Source organism: Anabrus simplex, chromosome 2 (assembly GCF_040414725.1).
Source record: "Anabrus simplex isolate iqAnaSimp1 chromosome 2, ASM4041472v1, whole genome shotgun sequence".
Lineage (NCBI taxonomy): Eukaryota > Metazoa > Arthropoda > Insecta > Orthoptera > Tettigoniidae > Anabrus > Anabrus simplex.
Window position 1 is genome coordinate 317,967,533 of NC_090266.1, and position 24,726 is coordinate 317,992,258.

Below are 24,726 nucleotides of genomic sequence, written 5' to 3' on the forward strand. Positions count from 1 at the left end.
TAGTACACTCCTAGATATTCTTAGACTTGAATCGAGAACACAAATTCAAGAAAGCAATAGCTATTACATTCACCTTCATATCAAGCAACTGTTATCCTGAGGTTCTCTAAGGAAGAAATTATATTTTTAAAGTCAAATGAGGAAAAGGAGTTTCATTTAGGAAGATATTCAGAAATAACTTGAGTTATAGTTTTACAAGGAATGGGTAGATTCTCATCAACCACTAACCTGTATAATTTTTAATGCAGTCAACTATTCTCTGAGAACATGCAAATGCATCTGATATATTTGGGACCAATTTGTTTCTATAGTTCAAAACATCACCGGGTGAGTTGGCCGTGCGGTTAGGGGTGCACAGCTGTGAGCTTGCATCCGGGAAATAATAGGTTCAAACCCCCCCTGTCGGCAGCCCTAAAGACGGTTTTCCGTGGTTTCCCATTTTCACACCCGGCAAATGCTGGGGTTGTACCTTAATTAAGGCCATGGCTGCTTCCTTCAGACTGTGTCGATATGACGTAAAAAAAAAGTCAAGCAGAACATCAGGAAGGTAAAACTGATTTGACTCCAGTCTAACACTTCTCACTCAGAAGATTTGCATTTCAACTATTTTAGAATTCCCATGCAAATTTAACAAGTGATGTCCATCAAACACTGAGAACTACTACATTACATTAAAAGATCAAGATACCAACCTATAGTCATTAAAGTCATAAACAGCCTACAAGAACTTTCAACCAAGTCATCATTTAACTGTTACAAACACTAATCACAGAAAGTCTTTAAAAGAAGAGAATATTTTTCTTTCCCAGAAACTTATATTAACCATTTAATGAGAGAATTCCAAATTTTGATTCCTGATAGTTTAGTTCAATATGTTGTGCTCTAAAGTGGTAAAATATTCTCTCTGTGTATATACACAAGTATATAAAGAACAGGAAACTAAGTGATAATTCAAGGCAAAAATTAGACCAGTTCAATCTATAAACACAATATTAAATTTAGCATACAAATGGAAGAAGATAAGGTCTGTATACTGCCAAGAAAGCGAAAAACATTCACACATACAGTACTTACTCGCAAAAAATCTGATTAAGTAAGAGCTACTTTGGAATATGGTCCCTGAGATCTCTGTCATGAGAGACAGAATGGACAACAAAGCTACTAATTAGTATCACCGACTAGTTAAAAGCCAAAAGATCACAGTCTCCAAGTGACTGACTGTAAGCAGATTTCCATTGCTGATGAATCCGACTATTACCTAGGGCAGTGTCGATGGACCTTTACGTTGACCACATACAAGCCTAGTCCTTCAGCAGGTAGGACATTCATTCAGCATACAAACGACACACTTGCATATAGATCTACTTGTTAATTGTACTGACATGGCAATATTTCAAAAAGATCTCATTGTTTCAAGTTTGTGGTTATTTACAAAAAAGTTAAATGTTCACAAGTATATTTACAAATTAGCACAATCTAGAACTCCACTGACTGAAACTAACTGAATAATAGACCATTATCTTCCATTGCATATTTCAAAATGATTAGGATTTCTGCATAATAATCTGTGGGAGTAGAAGTCGAATGTTTTGAGAATGGCATACTATTCAGATATGGCCAACTTCTCTGCATCCTACATCAGTAGTGAAAATGAAAAAGCTGGCAAATGTTTATAATCGTACCAAGGGTCAACTTCCCACAGTACACTCATCTTCTGTAACAGCCTGACTGATATTCTATTTCTTTTATTTTAATGGCTTTCATTTTCTTTTCATTCTACCAAGCAAGGCTCAGGTGTAACCACTGTCCTCCTTTACCCTCATTCAACTAAATACCTACTAAATGTTTGATTGTTTAGCTTGATTCAGGAATGGTCTTCAATACAAAATTGAACTCCTAACCCCTACATAATTCAATCAGGCTGTTAGAAAAAAAAAGTATGTAAATGTGTAATAAATAACCTATACAGTTATGTTATTTAACTGTATCTGTCTGTTTACATAACGTATTATCATGTAAATAATGAAGATTTGTCTATGTCAATTAGTTTATGTTGTGTTTAAAAATATATTACTGTTTTCATTATCACATCTTAAAGAAATAAAGCAATACTAATATCGCTCAAGAACAGGCACAAGCCAGCAGAGGATCACAACTGAGGTTTCACTGTATGATGCAAAAATAAAGGTATCAACGACTAATGAGAAGCTTGATTTCTTACAAGCAATCATGTGAAGTTCAAGATACATTCTGAAATCTTCATTACACGTAACAAGCTTTAACAGCTTCAATTTTGATAAAAACCGTATTGCCCATAAAATCACGTTGTGAATATTTATTATAACTTATTATATTCAATATATATATACACAATTTATCAAATCTAGTACGGTACATGTTTCTTCCCCTAAGGGACATCATCAGCTAGAATAAATCACACAATATATCAGAGACAAAAAGTGCATTACTAGATTGGTAAGACAAATAAAAACACTTTTATATACAAGAACATTTAAAATAAATTATTAGCAAACTTTGTTAAAGTTTCAAGAGGTGAGTCCTCTTCCATGCATTGGGGCCAATAACAAGGAAAAGGAACATTATTCAATTCTACAACTTTACTGCTTCAGCCCCATTTTGACAATGGAATCCTGAAACGTTCATTCTTAAATGCAATTTAAAGGAATGTCTATAAGAAATCTTAAGGACCTTTTATCAAGAAATATTTTAAATCAAAGGTTTTTATTCACATCAATGTTCATCTTATGATTTTACTAATACAACCGTTAGTTTCCACGAACTTGGTCATCAAGAATTTTAATGAACAATTATTCACATCAATTTTATTAATTATATGACTTGAAACTTCAACAAAGTTTGCTAATTTATTTTAAATGTCCTTGTGTATAAAAGTGTTTTAAATTTGTTTTACCAATCTAGTAATGCAATTTTTGTATCTGATATATTGTGTTATTTATTCTAGCTGATGATGTCCCTTAGGGGAAGAAACATGTACTTTTTTGCTAGTTGCTTTACGTCGCACCGACACAGATAGGTCTTATGGCGACGATGGGACAGGGAGGGGCTGGGAGTGGGAAGGAAGCGGCCGTGGCCTTAATTAAGGTACAGCCCCAACATTTGCCTGGTGCGAAAATGGGAAACCACGGAAAACCATTTTCAGGGCTGCCGACAGTGGGGTTCGAACCTACTATCTCCCGAATACTGGATACTGGCCGCACTTAAGCAACTGCAGCTATCGAGCTCGGTGAAACATGTACTAGATTTAATAAATTACTATATGTATTGAATAGGTAGACCACTTAAATATAATATTTAGGTTATTCTTAAATATTCCCTACTTGATTCTGAAATCTACTCGATATGATTTTATGATTTAATATGTGCAGAAAGTTTAGTGCTGTATCTTCAGTAGGATTATACCACACCACACACTACTATGGCAACCATAATAGAACCAAGTCAATATTTGGCAACAGAATCATTAACAGAGTTTGTAAACCTAATGTTTTCTGGATCTGTACTTTATAATTTTTATCTCTGGTGAATGAAGAAAATGAAAGAGTAAGAAACTAATACACATGTTGCAGAAATCTATCAGCATGTTAACCAACTCATGTGTCATCAAGGGGCAGTGTGTGTGTGTGTGTGTGTGTGTGTGTGTGTGTGTGTGTGTGTGTGTGTGTGTGGTGGGGGCGGGGCGGTAGAAGGGTGTTTTTTTGTTTGTTTTGGTGAGCACTTACCAAAACAGTATTTGCTCAATTGTCCAGCATTTCGTCTAAAAGTACACAAGCTTTAGGCAAGCAATTGTTCCACTAATTAACAGGGCAAGAAAATGGCAAAAACTGTCTATGTGAACTGAGCCAAATGGCACATAAATGAGGTGTACCAATTTGCAAAATAAACTAGACTTATTTATTCATGAAGGAATATACTGTAGGAGAACTTCAGGATATCTCTACAAAAATAAGAGATGATTTCATGACTTATGTGCAGAAAGTTTAGTGCTGTATCTTCAATAGGATTTTACCACATCACATACTACTATGGCATCCACAATAGAACCAAGTCAATATTTGGTAACAGAATCTTTAAAAGAGTTTGCAAACCTAATTTAAGTAAGATATAAATTCACAAAAATATCTAAAATACTGAAATACTCCAAGTTTTGGAAGGGTGATGGCAAACTGAATTGCTTTGAATACTACACTATACCCAATTAAAACAACAAGAATTAAGCTAACAGGAGGATATTACAAGGTATTAATACAGGAATGGAAGGGTTAACAATGGGACAGGAAATGCTGCATACTGATAAGTGAAGAACAGTTGAAATATTAGTACATATATTAAATGATAGATGAGAGGGGAATCGAAAGTAAAAGAAATACTAAAACGATAGTACACTGTAATACATTTTTTAAATGAGTGATATAACAATACATGGTACTGAATGCTGGTTGGGGAGGTAGTTCTTCTCATCAATCATTTCCATAAATATTTGTACTCTAGTCTGAAACCCAGCATAGAGTGAACACTCTAGGAGACAGTAATGTAATGAGAAGTTTAAATTATCTTCTCTCAGTCTTCTAGCTCTAGTGTTCTTATCTGCATCCCATCAATCTCCTACATCACCTTACAATATAATGCAGAATAAGCTACTAAAATTATTGTAAATCTATGTGGAATTACACAGGAAGCCATCCCGAAATTGCAAGTGACAAGACAAGTACTCTAAACTTACACTCAACACAGCTGAAATAGGCAGTTTGTACATCAAAATTAAATTTCCAATTGGATACAAAAAGGAGTGATTTTTGGAAGGAAAAAACTAGAAGCTGGAAGAAGCTGGGTTTGGGGCATAATGAAAAGAGGTACACATGCCTTTGATTAAGAAGAAAGTAGAATTCGGAAAACTTGCTGAAGGGTAGGTGATCATACAAAGAACCCAAGTTTCAACAGAAAATGCAAGCAATACTTAATGGAACTGTGTACAATAACTGAACAACACAGAGAAAGACAAAAGCAAAAAATACAGAGAGAGTTCAAATTGTTATAGCATCACACTAACAATAGCTTGAAATGGCATGGCATGTATATCTTTTCCCAAACTACAAAGCTTATTGTTATCTTATTTCATCAGAATATATTGCTCATAAAATCTATAGTACGAAATATTGGACACCCTGTCTTTGGTACCCCTACATATGAAACAGGTTTTCTTCCTGCTCTATACTCTTTTTTTTGGAACAATCTTCTATCTAGGAGAGTCTTTTAGTAGCGATGACCTCAAGACGACAGCATTACACAACACTTCCAGCCAAATCCGTAATAGTAGACATACTCTCACACTGCATAGTACAGACTGAACCAGGAACTTCGAATTCTTCTTTCCATTCTTCCTTCTTGGATGAATAATTGGATGAACTAAAATAAAAAAGTTTCAAAAGGAATTTTAAAATGTGTTTCTCATTACTATTTAGGTAATTAACTGGAGCAACATCAAACAAATGAATGTAAGGTGGAGCATTTAGCTAAACACAATAGTCTGTACCGAGCTGTAATCATGTAGTTCGGCCCCATAAAACAATCAACACCATCATAATCATCATAACGTACGGTAATATGCAATAGTATGACTTGTCAACATACCTCATGTTGTGAAGTTCTGAATTCATGATAATGTCAGATTTAATTCATTCTAGACTATCCAACCATTCATAAGGTCAATGTTTAGAGACTTATTCATTGTGGACTTAACACATCAAAGTGCCAGAATATTAGAAACAGCAAAACAGGACGTTTTCTGGTTACTTCCATTCTCGTAGAACTGGACACAGCCGGATACTGAAGTATGATGTAAGAGTTACAAATCTTGCTTGAGGAATGGTAGTGTACCTGCGGGAATGATGGGATTTGGACAAAATTTATCACAGTTTAAACGTAAACAGGTTTTAGGGGCAAGAAGACACACTATACCCGAGATAACAAATGTTCACAGAACTTACTCATCAACAGTAAAAGAAAAACAAACATTAGAATTAATACTCCAGCGCCCATGCCCGTAGATAATAAGGTCTTCCAATCTTTTGAAATTGTCCAAGCCCCTAATTTCTACTGGCTAAAGAATAAGATTTAATTTAAAAATTCCTGCCTGCTTAGTTACAGCTCTATATTCACGGGACTATGCAGTAACAAATTCTATAGCTCGATGGTACTTGATAGCAGTTTTCATTAACCTTTTCAGAATCAAGAATGCAGTGCAGAATGTAATGTATCATCTATGATTACAGGCATGAAAAATGCTAAGAGAATAAGAAATAGATGAAAAAGTTAATGCAGAAGGCGATATAAACAACTTTAATAGTGAAATACATGAATTGAGAGGGTACTACTTGTGCGTTATGGTTATGAATCATCAATAATTTAGAGTAGGCATCTTGAATACAACTTTTCAAAATTTAGGCCAAGGTTGTATAATGAAAATGTTGATAAAGGATACACTTTACTTCACCAAGAAACAATATGATAGCTTGTGAATTAGTTAGCAGGTAGCATAAATTTGTTGATGTGTGGCATGTATCACTTTCAAAATCTGCATTTAACGTCAATAGAGAAACAAAAAGAATGAAATCATGTTTTGGATTTTAAGCTTACATAGTGATAGAGAACGTAGCAATACTTAAGCACTATTCAGAATATATGAATGCTGTAAGTGAAATATAAATGCAGAAGACTGAGTGTTGAACTCTACCACTATGGGTGCTCACATGGAAACAGAGATGATTGTAAGCACTCAATAAAATAAAGGAGTACATTAGGTCATATAAAATCTCATTTCAATGGTGGTATTGCTCTGTCCATTAGGAAAGTACTGTACTTATTTTACAGGATTTGTTGACTGGCTCTATGGCTAAATGATATCAGGTAACTTCCATTCACCAGGGCTGGGTAATGATAGTGGACACTGGATGACTATACTTGTTCTGATGAATCACATTTCCAATTCTTTTGAGCAAACAGATGTGTACAGGAAATTGTACAATATTATGGATACATTGGTCGAAGGGGTCCTGGATTCGATTCCCAGCGGGGAATGTTTTTTTTGTTTGCTACTTGCTTTACGTCGCACCGACACAGATAGGTCTTATGGCGACAATGGGACAGGAAAGGCCTAGGAATGGGAAGGAATTGGCTGTGGCCTTAATTAAGGTACAGCCCCAGCATTTGCCTGGTGTGAAAATGGGAAACCACAGAAAACCATCTGCAGGGCTGCGAACAGTGGGGTTCGAACCCACTATCTCCCGGATGCGAGCTCACAGCTGCGTGCTCCTAACCGCATGGCCAACTCGCCCGGTGCAGGGAATCTTAACTGATTAATTTGATGGCTTGGGGTCAGGGTGTGTGCGTTGTCCTGAATATTAGAAATCATCCTCACAGATATGAGGGTCACCTAGAGGCTTGAGAGAAGAGACTGGGTTTGGGGATGTAATTAAAAGAGGCAACAACTTGAAAGACCTGCACCAGGCCTCTCCAGAAGAGACAGGAAAAAAAAGAAAACTTGAGAATAACAATAGAAGACTAGTAGTGTCATACTTGATCTGAGGAATCCCATCTCCAGTTATTTTCAGCAAAAAGATGAGTTAATGTGTGTGTGGAGGAAATTGTACACTATTATGGATCCATACATTTAGCAAGTAGCTCAACAAGCTGATAATGGCTCTGTAATGAAGTAGGATGTATCCTATATCACTAAAGCAACTGGAGTCTGTCTTGACAAAAGTGATGTACACAGATCTCGTAACAGGCATTTTGAACACTCCACGCTCACCAAGTGATGATCTGTGCCAGCAAAATAATCTTACCCAACCATGTTTCCAGGCTGTTGTCTAATATTCTGGCACTTTAATTTGGTTCATGTCATCCTTACGTATTACAAAATTCCTTTCTTTTACCTCTATATCTTCCACATTTACTTCACATACTATAATCCACAATATCATATTACAATTCTTGACCAATAAATGCACAGCAATAATAATAATAATAATAATAATAATAATAATAATAATAATAATAATAATAATAATAATAATAATAATAATAATAATAATAATAATGTGACAATGAAGACCATCTCAGGAAGGCCGGCAATGTGGACGGGGCCAGGAGCAAGCAAAACAATAGTGCCAGCGAATTGTTGAGTCTCATGATAAAGAAGCTTCTAGAAGGAGCCAACTAACAATGGACCAACTGTCCTTACGATCTGGAGGTAGAAGCTACTAGAATATCCCGCTCCCCTATATATAGGAGCGTAACTGTGAGAGCGTGGAGTTATTCTCGAGTGCATCAATCACAAGTGAAAGTAAGCAGTAAGAGACTGTAGCATGTCTGTGATGCATCATTGATCAGAAGCGAGTGCTTCACGTGACTACGCCGAGCTCAACGAGGATTACTGTCGTGAACTGTTCTAGAACGATACTGTGCTGAGAGAAGCCATATTCAGGACCAGGAAAAATAATAATAATGGTTTTATGTCCTAACTACTTTTAAGGTTTTCGGAGATGCCGAGGTGCCAGAATTTAGTCCCGCAGGAGTTCTTTCATGTGCTGATAAATCTACCGACATGGGCCTGAACGTATTCGAGCACCTTGAACTACCACTGGACTGAGCCAGGATCGAATCTGCCAACTTGGGCTCAGAAAGCCAGCGCCTTAACCTCTGAGCCACTGAACCCAGCAGGGGGGCGAAGAGTTCAACGCTCCTATCTGCAGTGTGATCGTATGAGTGGGTGTGTGATACGACCGTGAGTAAAAACTGTGTCTAGTGGAAAACACAAATGTGAATGAACTTGTGATTAATAAATTGTAAATACTAGTTCAATAAACTGAGAATATAGTAGTTTTAAAGGCCCCAACAACCCATCACAACTAGTGTCAGAGGAGATATTTAATCTGTAGCATGTTTAAGTACTAGGATATTTCTAGAATAATTGACTAACTGTTTGATAAACTTTGTACTATGGAGTCACTATGTCATTCCAGTCAGGATGAACTTAAATCACAGCTGAATTGAAATCTTGTCAGGAATAACTTAAGCAGAGTTTAAAGCTAGCCATGAAAAACTTAAGGTAGAACTTAGAGCTAACCAGGGTGAGCCAGGATGAGATTAAAGGCAAACTGAATGAATTTACAAGCGACAAGTACTAATTAGAAGAGGAGGTGCAAACTGTTGCAGTAAGTTTCAAAAGTGACATTATGCAGGACATAAGTAAAATGGTAGGAAAAAATGTTCAAGGCAATACCTCAGATCGCCGAGTCCAGTGATTGAGACTTGAGACAAGAAATTAATGAAACGGTCAATAAATAGTTCAAGGCAATACCTCAGATTGTAGAGTCCAGTATTCAAGACTTGAGGCAAGAACTGAAAGAAACGGTTGATAAAATCGATAAATAGTTCAGGCAATTCCTCAGATTGCCGAGTCCGATGTTCGAGACTCGAGGCAACAGATAAGTTATCTACCGGGCAGTGTGATGGCTCTGGATACTACACCGAAGTCCACCAGCAGTGAAAGTATCATGAAAGTGAAACCTCCACACTTTGATGGAATACATCGCGGATGACATTCCAGTACAAGTTTGAGACCATGGCCAATTATTATGCATGTACGCTGAAAGAGAGGGCAGAGAGGAAGGAGAAGGAGAAGATAAAGAGAGCTCTGCTAGGTTTCATTAGACAGGTGCCGTGTATGAAGAGATGAGGGCGTCTTGAGAGATGCTACTGTGACCCCCAGCAGGTAGCAGCTTACTGAATACAGGTGAAGAAGAGGACACGGTGTGCTGGGCAATCAATGTAGCAATTCGCCGTGGAAGTAGAACAGCTTGCCCACAAGACATTAGGTGGCCTACCGCCAGAGCATATAGAGCAGGAGGTTGCCTATACCTTTGACAGACTTTGCGATGACGACACCTGATGTTCGTGGTAAGCATTGCCTTAAAGATGCCCTCACCAACATCCTGAAGACAGAAGCAGTGAGGATGACTGGAACTTTGACATTTCAGGAAGGACTGCAGCAGGAGGCAGCTCTCACGCAAGGAAGTGAATAGGGTCTGATAAGAAGAGGTGCTCGTCAGCACTGTCATTACCATCCTCTCGCTTCACACCGAATGTAAAAACTGACCCACGTCATGATAGACGTGGAGGCGGCAGTCACTCTCGTCAAGACTGGATATTGCATAGGGGTACATTTAGAGGGAGCCAAACTGCCCTTACATGCTAAGGAGAGCTTCAGGACACAACCACCCCACCCTGAAGGAGGAGCTACTGAACTTCTTGTTAGGGTGGAGAAGTCTATGGGTTTGGGGCCTACTGGATGTGCGTATGAAGTGAATGTTGATGTGGGACAATATGTGTTCTGGATGGGTTGTCAAGAAGTTATGCTCCAATGGCCCGGAACATGCTCCCCTGAATAGCGAGAGTAAAACTACTTACTGAGGAAGTGATACAGGCCCACAGAGAGGTGGTGGTGATGGCACAACTTGAGGGGTCTCACGAGGAAGACGGCTGCCACCCGGACTGACTGCCACCAAATTTTAATTTTACGTAGCAAGGTTGCTTGTGCTGGTATGAATTCTAAATGAGACGTCACAGGACCAAACGACACTCAGCGGGGCAGATCTCTGAACATGTGATGATGACGATGATGATGTTGCTGCTTGTTGTTTAAAAGGGGCCTAACATCGAGGCCATCGGCCCCTAATGGTATGAAATGAGACTAAATGTTTTGACAAATTAAAAGTCCAAAATCCTCCACTGACCAGAATTCAAAGCGTGAGGACGAAGAATGAATGGATGGATATGAATTTAAAACGATCAGTGGAACCGACCCACAGTGCCTTACATGCACAGAAGCTGGCACAAAACAATATTATTACTGACCAACGGACTACTTCTATAGCACGATGCTGAATCGATTATGCTCGTAGTCAAAACGGGTCCAAAATCCAGGTCATCGGCCCCTCATACTGGTACTTATCGCCAGGAAAGTAGAACCAAGCTATTTGTCCTTTGGCGGTACTAATCAAAAGTAGCGTAAACTCGCGGTATTCCACACATTATGGTACTATTCACAGGTAGTGTAATGCGCACATGTAACACAGACCTATGGTGTTTCGCACATTGCGCCACTATTTACAGACAACGCAAACCTATGGTGTTCCTCACATAAGTGGACTAACCACAGGGACCCAAACTATCCCGTGGTATTCCTCACATAGTGGAAACTAAGCATAGGCAAGGCAGAACCATGGTGTCGCTCATCCCATGGTGTTGCTCATATAGGGTATGAATCATAGGTACTGTAAGACCCTCATCCTGATTCACACACTGTCACTACTAATCACAAACCTATTGCGTACCTAACATAGTGGTACTATGCGCAAGTAAATGCGACCCATGGTGTTTCCTGCTTCATGGTTCAAATTACAAGTAGTTTCATGGTTCTAATTTAATCATCCCTTGGTCGTCCCTTTTAGTCGCCTCTTACAACAGGCAGGGGATACCACGGGTGTATTCTACATATGCGTCCCCCACCCGCAGAGGGTAGTGTGTTTGGTCCGCACAAGGTATTTTATTTCCCTCAAGTCCGCCAGCAAGCCGGTTAGGACCCCTCTTTCCGCCATCTGAGATACTCCACGTGGGAGTATCACCTCTCCCCCTGCTACGCCAGTGTAGTAGGTTCGTGGCTCTGAACGTGTCAACAGTCGATAGCTGGGTACCAACAGATGACGAAGACACACGTGCCTGAAGCTAGCAAAGTGCCGACAAGCTCCAGAGGGTGATATCTGATGCCCGAAGACTACTACAGACAGAGAAGCTTAAGAAGCTGCTTGTTGAGTTCTGAGATATCTTCACGGTAACAGGATGAGACTAGGGGAGGACTGACAAGGGGTTACGTGATTCACATCCATCGACCCCACTGTCGTGTACCTCTGACTAAGACGAACAAGACCGACCAGAAGCTGAGCAGCATGAAGCAGCGTGAGGTGATCAAAGATTCCAACAGGCCATGGTCATCCCCTATAGTGCTGGCGAGCTCCACTCCTGCGTTGATAATTATAAGTTTAATGACACCTCGAAGAAAGACGTTTTCTATTACCCCAAATAGATGCCACATCGGACAACTTATCCGGACGGAGCCTAGTAGTTCTCAACCCTGTATATAAAATCGGGATATTGGCAGGTGGCACTGCACCTGGAGTACAAAGAGAAGACAGCATTCTCTACAGATAAGGGGCTGTGGCAGTTCCACACTATGCTTTCGGACTGTGCAATGCACCTGCAACTTTCTAGTGACTAATTGAGTTGGTGCCGAGAGCACTCACACGTGAAGCCTGCCTAGTCTACCTGGACGACATTATGGTAAGACGCATGTTCCAGAAGCATGTCAAAAACCTCGAGTGTTTTCCAGAGACTACAAGGTGTTCACCTGAAATTGAATCCTGGGAATTGCCAACTATTCCAGCAAGAGGTGTGCTACAAAGGGCCCGCTGTGTCACCAGAGGGAGAAGCCACCACCTTGGAGAAGCTAGAAACTGCGCGGGTGGCTTGTGCTTAAGAACACGTTTCCTCAGCCTGAGTATCTACTAGAGGAGGTTCATTGCCAGTTTTGCCAATATCTCTAAGAAACTTGCACAGTTCACAAAGAAGAGGCTGCTCCAATGGTCATCTGAGGCAGATGCTGCATTTCAGTCACTCAAGGAGTCCCTGTGCTCAGCACCTATCTTGGGTTACCGAAGCCCCGAGAGATGTTTGTTGACAGACACCAGCAATGTGAGCGAGGACTGGCAGTGTCCAGTCACAAATCCAGGACTGACATGAAAAGGTGACAGCTTACTACAGCAAGATGTTATCCAAAACCAAGAGACACTACTGTTGTGACCCAACGTAAAATACTGGCCATCGCGAAGATGCTGGAGTACTTCCACTAATACCTGTTTGGTCAGCGGTTCCATCAACGCACAGGCCATTTTGCCTTGACGTGGCTCCTGAACTTAAAACATATCTGCAGGGACAGAGGCTCACTGGGAGCAATGCCTACAGGAATACGACTTCACTGCTGAACACTGCAACACGCTCATGCCCAGTCCAGGAGACCATGTCCTGAGATCTGCACCCATTGTAAGAAAGCTGATAGACATACGGGTGCAGTGGACATCCGAGCCGTTAAGAGCTGTTGCAGCAGAAGGCTGGAATTGTGCCGCCGTGAGGAGGCAACAGCTAGCAGACGAGGACAGATCCTGTAAGAAGTAGACTTCTGAGAGTGACCAACATGGAAGAACACTGCCGAGCGCAGCCAATGTACAAGGCATACTGGTCCCAGTGGAAGTCCCTAGATGTTAATGACAGTCTGTTTATATGTACATGGGTCATGGGAGTCTGCTGACAGCAAGAAAAAGGTTGCCCAGCTGGTAATTCCCAGGGATAAAAGAATGGAATTGGTGGCTGAGCTACACAGAAACACTACAGCAGGCCATCTTGGGGTCAATAGATACTTAGATAAGGCCTGGCAATGCTATTAATGGGTACATCTGAGGACGGACATTGAAAGATGGTGCTAAATGTGCGACAACTGCGCTCCGAGCCAAGGTGAACATATCCAGAGTAGGGACCAGACGTAGCAGTATAATGTTCAAGTGCCCTTCGAGAGGACAGCCATCGATATTGCAGGGCCACTTCCTGAATCGGATGCAGGAAATCTCTACCTGTTTATAGCCATGAACAATGTCACCAAGTGGCTTGAGGTCTATGCCATCTCCAATCAGGAAACATCAATAGTGGTCGATAACCTGGTGAAGAACTTCTGTCAATTTGGCGTTCCAAGGAAGCTGCACAATTACTAGAGCAGGCACTTCCAAATCAGCGGTGATGAAGAAAATTCTACAATGTCTTAGTGTACAAAAGACCTGAAAGACACCTTTCCACCCGCAATCAACTGGCAGAGTAGAGCGGTTTGTGAAGACTGTTGAGGAGCATCTGAGGAAGGTGGTAACAGCACATCAGAGGGACTGGGATAAGAGGACGCTGTTCTTCCTGATGACCTACCATACATCCACTCACAAGACGACAGGCCAACACTGTCTTAAGAAAAACACTATGCCAGCCATGTGATTTAAAGTTCGGAGTGGCTCTGGAGCAGTAGGAGCAGTAACAACTGGTGACAGACCGTGCAGGAACTGGTGGAATGGTTCAAAAATACCGGAAAGTAGCTAGCAATCCGATGAAGGTTCGACGTGAACTGAAGGTGAACTTGGCATGATTCCAGGAAGGTGAACCAAGAGTGGCTATACTGATCTGTACTGGAAAAAGGGAAGTCGCTGAAGCTTCAGTCACTGTAGGAGGGTCTCTTCACCATTATCACCAGGATTAACAATGTAGTCTACAGGATCCAGTGGCCTCCACAAGGGAAAATGACGGTCGTCCACCTGGAGGACCTTATCACAGAGCTCCTTGGGACACATAAATGTAAGGAAGGCGCACTGTGACAATGAAGGCCAACTCAGAGAGGGCAGCAAGAACGTCAGTGGATAAAAATAATCACGCCACAGTGGCCAACAATGTGGATGGGACTAGCAGCAAGCAAAACCAAAATAGCACCGGCGAACTTTTCTAGCTCGTGATAAAGATGCTCCAAGAAAAAGCTTGCAGATGATTAACAATGGACCAGATGCATAGAATTATCAGGAGGTAGAAGCTACTTGAATCCCCTGCTCGCCCAGATAAGAACATTACGGACTATAAATCTCATATAAGAGCAACTGTGGGAGTGCGGAGTCAGTTACTCTGGACTCATTCTCGAGCGAATTAGCCTTGACTTTATCAATCGTGAGTGAAAGTAAGCAATACAAGATGGTTGCGAGTCTGTGATATGTCATGCATTGGAAGGGAGTTTGTCAGATGGCCACACAGAGTTCAATGAGGCCTGTTAAATGTTAACTTTTTTAGAATGACATTGAGCAGTAAGAAGCCGTGCTGGAGACCACGAGTTCGACCCGCTGGTGTGCAGTGATTGAAAATTATGAACGTGAGCAAAAACTGTGTTAAGTGGAAATCTCGAACTGCAAGTGAACCTGTGATTTGTAAATAGTAGTTCAATTCTGTGGATAGTAGAACATGCTACCTATCTGTGTAGTAATTTTAGTTTTACAGGCCCTGATGATAACCTGCCACAATAATAATAATAAAAAATAAAATACAAAGTTAATATCAATGTTTACTATCAACACAATTGTACAAATGCCCCCCGTTAGAAGTAACGGATGAAGATTGAACATCTGTTTTTAAATGAGAAACAGATCAGGTAAACCTTTTTCTTGGCAGTTTAAACTCATATACTGTACGTAAACTTGAAGTAGCCACTGTTTACTGCTAGGTGGTGAAGGTCAAGTCAATGGAACCCTTCCTTTTAACAAGTTGCGATTCTCTTGCATTAGTAATGTGTTTTTCCAAACCTGGCAATGACAACAGAAATTGGGAAACAATGGAAAAACCATCTTCAGGTTTGCCAACAGTGGGGTTCAAACCGACTATCTCCTGAATGCAAGCTGATAGCTACGTGACCCAAACAGTGCAGCCACTTGCTCAGTGATGAAGCACTCCGTTCGTGCTTCAAAGCACATAAACACCCCAAACCATAATGGAGCTGCCTCCAAACACCATCCTCTCAGAGATATTGCATGGTGAATATGGCTCCCCAGTCCTTCTCTGTACACACACTCTCTCTCTCTCTCTCTACCATCAGGTAACCGGACAAAAAATCATGACCCAAATGCAAATACCACCAAAGACCACTGGCCCACAGTCCAGTTCCAGAAATGATGCGCAAATCACTGTTACGTGATGGAGAGTAGGCTGCACACAAGTAACGGGTCTCCTTGACCTCAAATTGGCTTCCAGAAGTCTTCGCCTTGCCTTACAGCTCTCTCACTTACAGGGATTTTTCTTACTTCCTTGAGACAATTTCTGACCTGGAACACTGAGGTATGGCAATTTTGCAAGAACTGAAGGACCAGGAACTTGCCATCCCTGGCAGTTGTAGACCTCCAGTGGCTTGATCCGGTTTCATGGAATCGTCCTTGAACATGCTGGACATTATCAAATCACATCTGCGGCATAACAAAGGCTTCATCCCTCCTCAACTGACGTGATATTGTAGCTCTCAAGAGCATCTTGTAGGCTAAGAGGCACCTTTACTCAACAAGTATGAAATAAAAATAGACAAAATGTTATTTGCGACAAAAATCATACCATGAGGCATTTCAGAAGAGAAGGACGAACCCGCTAGTGGTCGATAATTTTTATTTACTGCATCTCCAGGTAGCTGAGATCATCCCCTATAACACTAGCTTGACAAAAGCTGATTTACTCGCCCTTACTATATCGAAAATAGTTGTTATTTTGAACGTTACAGATACTGCGTAAACTGTGATGGATGTGTAATGCTCATATTGCATGATCTCTTATCCCTGAAGTTGTTGAATACAGTACTGTACATGTTTCTTGACTCACAGAACTTCCATAAACGAAAGTCATCTCTGGTGTTTGTCTTTAAATCAATTTGTACAAAGCGATCCCCCCCTTTTTTTTTTTTGCCAGTCTGTATACGTGGTGCTGAAATATTTGCTTATAATTTATAACTTTTAGGTTCTTCAGTCTGTCAAAACTAATTTATGAATATCTATTGTATGTTTTCTTTTTCAGGTAGTTTCTAAATTTATTTATTCATAAGTTCATTTCGACAAGATGAAGAACCCAACAGTTATAAATTAACCGAGTCAAAACTGCAAAGAAATGGCTTCAAATACTGTATCACAAATCAGCTGATGTAAACCCATCTGGGTTGTCAGACAATATTATATTTTGAATTTGTATGAAGAACAATGTGGAGAAACATAAGATCAAGAAAACGCCAACATCTACAATTGTACAGTGCATCCAAGAACTAACTGTGCAGTAGAAATTTAACATTTGAAGTGGTACTTACAGCAGTACAGTTTTCTCTACAGGAGATGTTGGAAATGTCCTCATGCAGCCTTCAGAAATGTCTACACAAAACACTTTTTTTTTTTTTTTTTTTTACATCGCACCGACAGAAATACGTCTTATGGTGACAATGGGATAGTGAAGGGCTTGGGGTGAGAAGAAAGTGACCGTGGCATTAATTAAGGTACAGCCCTGGCATCTGCCTGATGTGAAAATGGAAAACAATCTTCAGGCTGCCAACAGTGGGGTTCAAACCCACTATCTCCCGAATGCAAGCTGATAACTACGTGACCCAAACAGTGCAGCCACTTGCTTGTTACACTGCACACTGTTGAATACTTTACGGAGGGGTGTTGTTGGGACCATCCCTATTGAATCTCATACCCACTGTGTTGGACCAAGAAAGGTGGTACTGTTCTGTACTGGAAGAAAATTGGCTCAATAACACACTGCTGACTTCTGATTTTGTAGAGGTATATCCTTCCAGTTGCTGAGGGTTGCCAGTGCCCAGACATGAGTGTTCTGACTGTTAATGTCTCCAGATAGATGAAACTGCCCTGTCATTCCTACATTTTCTCTACAATACACTATTACGTTCTGGATACCGTGTATTATGTGTTTGCACACACGTAACTGGAGAACTAAGAGAAAAAATTGAGTAGTTCAATACTGGGCCAATATCCTGAATGTGGTTTGCATATTCACTTAGACAAGTGCATGGGTGATACTTTCATTCATATCTAAGTAACATTTTTTTTTTTTTTTCCTTCATTACTTGTTTGACTGTCTAGAATAACAGACATGATAGGATCCATATTACATGGAATGAGAAACTCCTAGAAAACTTGACAGTATGTGATGATCCTACTCTACTTTCTCAGAAGAAAACCACAATTGTTCTCTTAATGTCAAAAAGGTTTTGAGTTAAATTTCACTGATGCTCTACTGAGGAAAAAGCACTTTCATTCATCGGGTTTAATTAACCAGATGTTAACAGATACCCATGTGAAATTCAGAGAAGAATTTTCCAAACATTTTGAGATTAAAAAGGACATTGGACAAGAAGAATTCGCACTGCTGCTCTTCAACTACATTCTTGGAAAGGTCATAAGAGAATGGGAAAAATCAATAATGCTAAACTTGTGCATTACTCAACAATAATTCAGTGAAATCTTGACTATGAACAAGTAAATAATGAAAGAGTATTAACAAGGGAAGTTTATGGACCTTCCAACAACAATCATTACAAAACTTTATGAAATGAACAGGTGACCAAAGTTATTGGTGTGAAGTGCAGCATTTAGTAATCACCCACAACCACTTAAACAATGCTTTTGCAAGTAGGGCGCATGACTGATGTCATAATCTGCCAAACACACTTTAACTGAGGGTCATGTCGCCATTATGTGATACTGTGCATATCAGGAAGTATTCTGCCTTGTGTACATCATTTACTGTTGCTACAGCCATCTGATTCAGGGCACAGGCTTGTTCCTATGCTAAGGAATACTGGATGCAGAAAATGTGCAGTATACGATTGCGTGCTTAAAAAATGCCATCAACAGCGAAGAATGAAAATCTTGTAAATAGATAGAGATATTTGGACCAAAGGTTGAAAATGTTGTATGCCAAGCTGTTCTAGTACGAAAAATAGAAGAACTGAATTACACTGTCCTAGTAATCAGCAAACCATGTATATATGAGTAGGCAGGCTTTACTGTGAAATATCTGCTGGCCATTTACAATGCTTAAACATTTCACTTTTAATGTTAACATTGACGCTTTCACGGCCCGTACTTGTAGACATGATATAGTCTTTTGAGCTTATGATGTGTCAAGAAAACAAGGTGAAACTCTTAAAGTTTCACAGAGAACTTTGCTCCGCATCTTTAGAAGAAAATCTTGACTGTTCACAAGGAAGACTTTTATTTGTCTGTAGTAATGCTTATTTAATAAAATAAATCAACTAATGGGAGATCAAGTTGTCAAATACCTGTTGCGGTCATTTAAATTAAGTAATATTTTCCAGTAAAAATTACATCATTTCCATTTTGCATACAATGTGTTACATTAGAGTTCCTGAATATGTACTGAAATAATCTATAATGTAAACCTCAACTTTTAATTGCGAAAGAATGAAAATCTAGTATGTCCAGTAACTGGTGTATTAAGGAAACATTTACCATTTTCCAAATTGTCAATACATGAATGTTTCTAAGATGTTATGCAACATAATTATGAATTAAACTATTGAGAGAAATTTTGAAATATAAATAAAAACAGTTTTCTTCTTCTCCTGCAAAATTAGTAAATTTGGACATGCAAGGTTTTCATTCTTAGGTGTCATTATAACCATCATACTGTGGTACAGATACTGGTGGATGAAGTGAAGCAGAATTACGAAGTGCACAACATGCCTCCAACAAATGAGAGGTGCAATGCGCAAGAGTTGTATAACCTACTGGAGAAACACATCCATGGTGGTGCTGTCACGTGGAAAGGACAGACATAGTGGTGTCATAGTGATGGAATGTGGGACAATTTATTTGAAGATAGTGCTACGCCAGGGATTTCAGCATACAACGTGACAACCAGTACCCATGAATCATCACCCCCCAGAGTGAAATGGAAAACTATCCATGAACAGCTTTCTGAAAAAGCAATGAAAAATATGTAGGACGATGCCAAGACTGCAAAGAAAACGATTGGAGCAACTGTCTGCAAATTCAAGACATCGCTGGAAGAAATTAGGCACACAGCTAAAGTGTTTGAGAGAGGTGGCACACTAGAACATAGAAATGCTGGAATTAATGAGCATATATTCCTACACGGTTTGGGTCGCGTAGCTGTTTGCTAGCATTCGGGAGATAGGGATTTGAATCCCACTGTCAGCCGCCCTGAAGATGGTTTTGTGTAGTCTTCCATTTTCACACCAGGCAAATCCTGGGGATATACCTTAATTAAGGCCACAGCCATTTCCTTCAACACTCTATCCCATCGTTGCCATAAGATCTATCTGTCAGAGCTATGTAAAGCAAATTGTAAAAAAAGTTTAAAAAAATTAGTTAATTAACAAGTATATACAAACTAAATTTTTGAACACGCATGACATAGGACATTTTTCTTTTTTTCTGTTATATTGGAAGCCATTCTTTTCAGTTTTGGAAGAAGAAGAAGAACTACTGATTGTGGCATGGGCCTGTGTTTTTGAAACTTGCTTAACCCATATCTGCCCAAATTATTATTTTGTGGAATATTGCAATATATTTCGTAAGTACAGATGTTTGTAACCTAAATGAAAGGCTTATGATGATTTTAGGTTTCATTAACATATTTTCGCGGAGATTTACCGTGTCGACATGTCGACAGTGACCATGAACGGGTAGGGCAAGAGACATGCTCAAAAAAGGAACTTTTCTTCGCATTTTAAGCTTATATGAATGTAATAATTAATCAGTTAGTGAATATTAGTCACATAAGTGTTGAATAAGCAGAAAATATTTAAAAAACATGATTCAAAACATAAATGAGGAACAGTTTCGTCTCAATTTAGAATGCATACTGTTTATAGTACTTGTTATACACACAATACCGAATTTTGAGTAAGTATGATCACTCTGAAAAACAGCAAAAAAGGAAAACTACGAGTAAAATTTCAAAACAGTTTAGTCTGCGTTTTGAGGTTACACTCCGCTTCTCTTCATCCAGTCTGGTTTAGCGTGAGTGAAATGACTCGAAGCAAAGGACGTGGCAGCCAACGTTACATTTTTGCACTGTTTCCTGGCAGCTTTACCACAGTGAGCGCACCGCACTTGCTTCCCTCTTGTTTCGAGGTAGTGGGATACCCCATCGGAACGCACTTCTGGCAACACGCGTGAAGATACTTTCGTACTCGGTATTCATGCGTTAGGACACGTAGCGGCACGAGATAGGATATATGTCCTAACGATGTAGCGTGTGAAGCCGAGAAGGTCTAAATTGGGGTCAAACGGTAAAGTTGCCATGCATTGTCCATGGAGACGTTCAGAAGGAACACAATTAGAGGCCAGTACCATTTCTTGTTTTTGATGCTGATGTGGTAACAAGATACATTTTGATCCAATTGATCGACGCTCCCCATGTGCATATTATACAGAATTATACATGCTGGCTGAATTACTGTTATGTATTTCATTTCAGCATTACCATTGTACCATTTTCACTTATTTTTGTACACACTAGTTCATCATCAGACTGGAGTTGATTACCAGAGTGTCTGTAAATATCTCCACAAGACTCATAATCATCATCATCATCATCATCATCATTATCATCATCATCATCGCTATCCCCGTCATTACGGAAAGCATTTTCAGGTTGTTCTATGTATCTATTAGCATCTAAGATGTTTTGTGATTCCTCTAGGATGATTACGATCTGCTCGACGGTCACTCTGAGAAGAATAAATGAAAATTGTATATCAGTACTGAGGCAGTCCCATTTGCGCCCACTGTCGACATATGTCGACGTGGAAATATTTTGCTCTGCTGGACAAAAGCAACTATAAATCAGCCATAAATGAATTCAAAACCTGTTAAAGGCATGTTTCGTTATTACGTTTAACACAACAGTCCGATCTTACTTTCAACTGTAACAATATTATAAGAAAATATTACTCACCGCGACGGAAGCGTCATCCTCTTGAGTGTATACGGAATGATATTTCATACGCAGCCACGATATAAGGCGCGAAAATGAGTGATTCTTGTTTTCGTGCTGTGCAGTAAGTATCAAACTATGAACTGTAAACAATGCACCTCAAAAATATTATTCAGGTTTACCGATATAAGATTGACAATATTCAGATATTAACGTCGACAAATGTCGACAGTGGGCACATATGGGTTAAAAACATTCAGTTAGATTGATTCATTTCCAAACATTAAATTTTTATAATTTTGTTAAACATGGGTGAGAAATGAACAAAATTTGCAGAAGATTGAACGAGTAGTATAGAAAATAATTAAATGCCTGTGTTAGCATGTAAAATTGCAGTAACTTACTGGCAATACAGTAATTACCTCTATAGAGGTACTGCACAGTCAATATATATAACCGGCTTGAGGGTTTAATAGGCAGGATGTTACTCAACACCACCGTGAGGACCAGAGCTTTGGCGGCCTTCAATTCTGCTAATGTAATTAATGCTGTTGACTCAAGCATAAATCCGCATCAAATATGACACTATAAATGACCAGCAATAAGACAACTGAAGCTGCTGTTCAAAGGGATGCATTTTATGAGCTGCTTATACACCATTTCATGGGCGCCTGCAAGGGGTGGGGGCAGGGGGGGGGGAAGCGCCCCCACCCCCTGGAATTCTAAAAATGTTGATGTTCAATTGTTCAATATCATACCAGATTATTTCATAAAATGAACTTACTGACAGTCATCTAGCATCTGTTATAACTGGAAATTTCTGTAAACAATTTAATGTTGCTGACGTTATATTGGTTTTATATTCAAGAAAATTAATAATGTGCCCCCCCCCCCCCCCCTGGAAAAGATCCTGCGGGCGCCCATGCACCATTTCCATGTCAGGACACCTTGGAGAGAATGTAAATCTACTTTCAGGAATAAGGTGGTAAATTTGACAAACATGTTTCTGACACACCAAAATGTAACCAACCTGCAAATAAAGAATATGGGCTGATTGCAGAAACGGTGTTTAGACAATGTCTACGGTTAAACATTGCCTAAGTATAGCTGCCGCATTTCAGAGATGTTATTTACCACTTAGACACTGTCTAAAACCAATGTTCAACCGGTCATGTTTAAACACTGCCGAGAGCACTGTTTAACCTCAAATGAGAGGAGTGAATCACAATCAGAGGTTATGTACCATGAAACATGTAATTTGTACTATCATGTTAAGACGATTCTGGGAAGAAAAGTTGGTCCGACAGCCTTTCTGTGGGTCACCCGCTGCTAAATGGCAGCAATTCGTTTAATATGTACGGGGAGATAGATCTTAAAATAAGGTTTCGCTTTTCAAGAGACTTGTTTCTTGAGACTGACAAAGGGACAGTCCGGTATATGTCAACTAGAATACAATTCTTGGCAACCGATATATTTTATTATATACATGGGGTAATTTCCATGGAATTATAGGTCACTTCAACTACATACATGTCAGAATTACTTGTCCAAATCATAGGGCTGACACATACATCAACCGGAAGGGATTCACTTATATTTACTGCCAAGTAAACACACATAATAATGAAAACTAAAAAGTCGGTTGTTTGTGGTTTTTATATATATAATCGTATAACTTTTCAGCAACTGTCAGATAGGAAAAGGCAAGTGGTGGTGATGGTGGTGATTGTTTAAAGAGGAGGACTGGGGAAGAAGAGCCGTGGCCATAATAACAGCCCTAGTATTTAGCAAAGCAAAGTCATCTACACACAGGCCATGAAGGCCCTTGGAGGGGTGGAAGGTAAAGGCTTCCACTATCCGTAACCTCGGCACTTGATGGGGTAGAGTGGTTAGCTCTACGCCCGGCCACCTTTGCCCCAAGGAATTAACATGGTACTCATTTTTGGTGTAGGCTAAGTGAACCTCAGGGCCATATGCACCTCCGGAAGTGGAAATCTTGTTTCTTAAATTTTTACGACTTCCTGATGGGGATTCGAGCCCACGTCCTTCCGGTCGTACCAAGCACGCCTTTACCGCCTCGCCCAGGCAGCCTCAGCCCTAGTACTTGCCTGGTGTAAAAATCGGGAAACTACGAAAAACAATCTTCAGGGCTGCTGATGATGCGTTTCGAACCAACGATCTCCAGAATGCAAGCTACATCTATATGGCCTGTACAACACATTCGGTTACACATGACTGTTGCTCCATCTTCCCTTCAAAGCTTGCCCGTACAGTGGCATGTCGCTTTAGTGTTGATAATATTATGAGATTTAAATTTCCACCGAAAGTGACACTCTTATCTGTGGGCAAGTCATGCTTATGCTTAGCCATATTTCAGTAATGTGTAGGAAGACAAACAGCTGACTGGCATTCGGCGCGTGCACCAACGAATTTCACTGGTTGCGACAAGCAGAGAGTTGCATGAAAGATACTTCTATCTCCATTTTCAAACCAATATTGAAACTTTAAACGATATCTAGTTAAACATCGGCTGAACATTGTTTATGCAATGGAAGATCGTGCTCGATTTATACGTCGTTTGGGTAGATGTTGTCTAAGGCTTAAAACTAGTCATCGTTTCTGCAATTGGCCCTATGACTGCAACAGCAGTGGTAGGATGTCAACAGCTCTTGTACTCTCCTGGATATGTAATATACTGAAACTAAAGGGAGCATCGCTTCCATTGCTGGATTTATGATCTGGTCAAACCAACGCAAATTTGACAACCAAAACCTTCGGGTGCAGGGATGTAAATATGCACACAGAAAGCACACCACTTAAGACCACAAAGTGAAATGAAATAGCATATGGCTTTTAGTGCCGGGAGTGTCCGAGGACAAGTTCGGCTCGCCAGATGCAGGTCAATACGGGCAAATAAGATGAAGTTCCTCACGTTTAAAGATGCAGGTCTTTCGATTTGACCCCTTTCATTCAGTAAATAGGAACCACACTTGATATGATTTATATGACTGGATTATACAATAATTACCA

The 24,726-nt window shown here is 39.9% G+C and overlaps 1 protein-coding gene across 4 annotated transcripts in view; it reads right to left on the reverse strand.

Moving 5' to 3' along the window:
* The window catches only part of LOC136864091 (5'-AMP-activated protein kinase catalytic subunit alpha-2), a 460,086-nt gene that overhangs the window by 217,062 nt on the left and 218,298 nt on the right, over positions 1-24,726 (reverse strand). For 2 of the 4 annotated variants that reach the window (XM_068226161.1, XM_068226163.1), the window contains one exon: positions 1-5,445. This exon is cut by the window's left edge and continues 1,988 nt beyond it. The exons of 1 other annotated variant lie outside the window; for it this stretch is intronic. The gene's annotated coding sequence lies outside the window, so the exon portion shown is untranslated. Of the gene's footprint in view, positions 5,446-5,826; positions 5,917-24,726 lie in introns of those variants that run through there. One more of the 4 variants, XM_068226162.1, reaches the window with a different exon arrangement.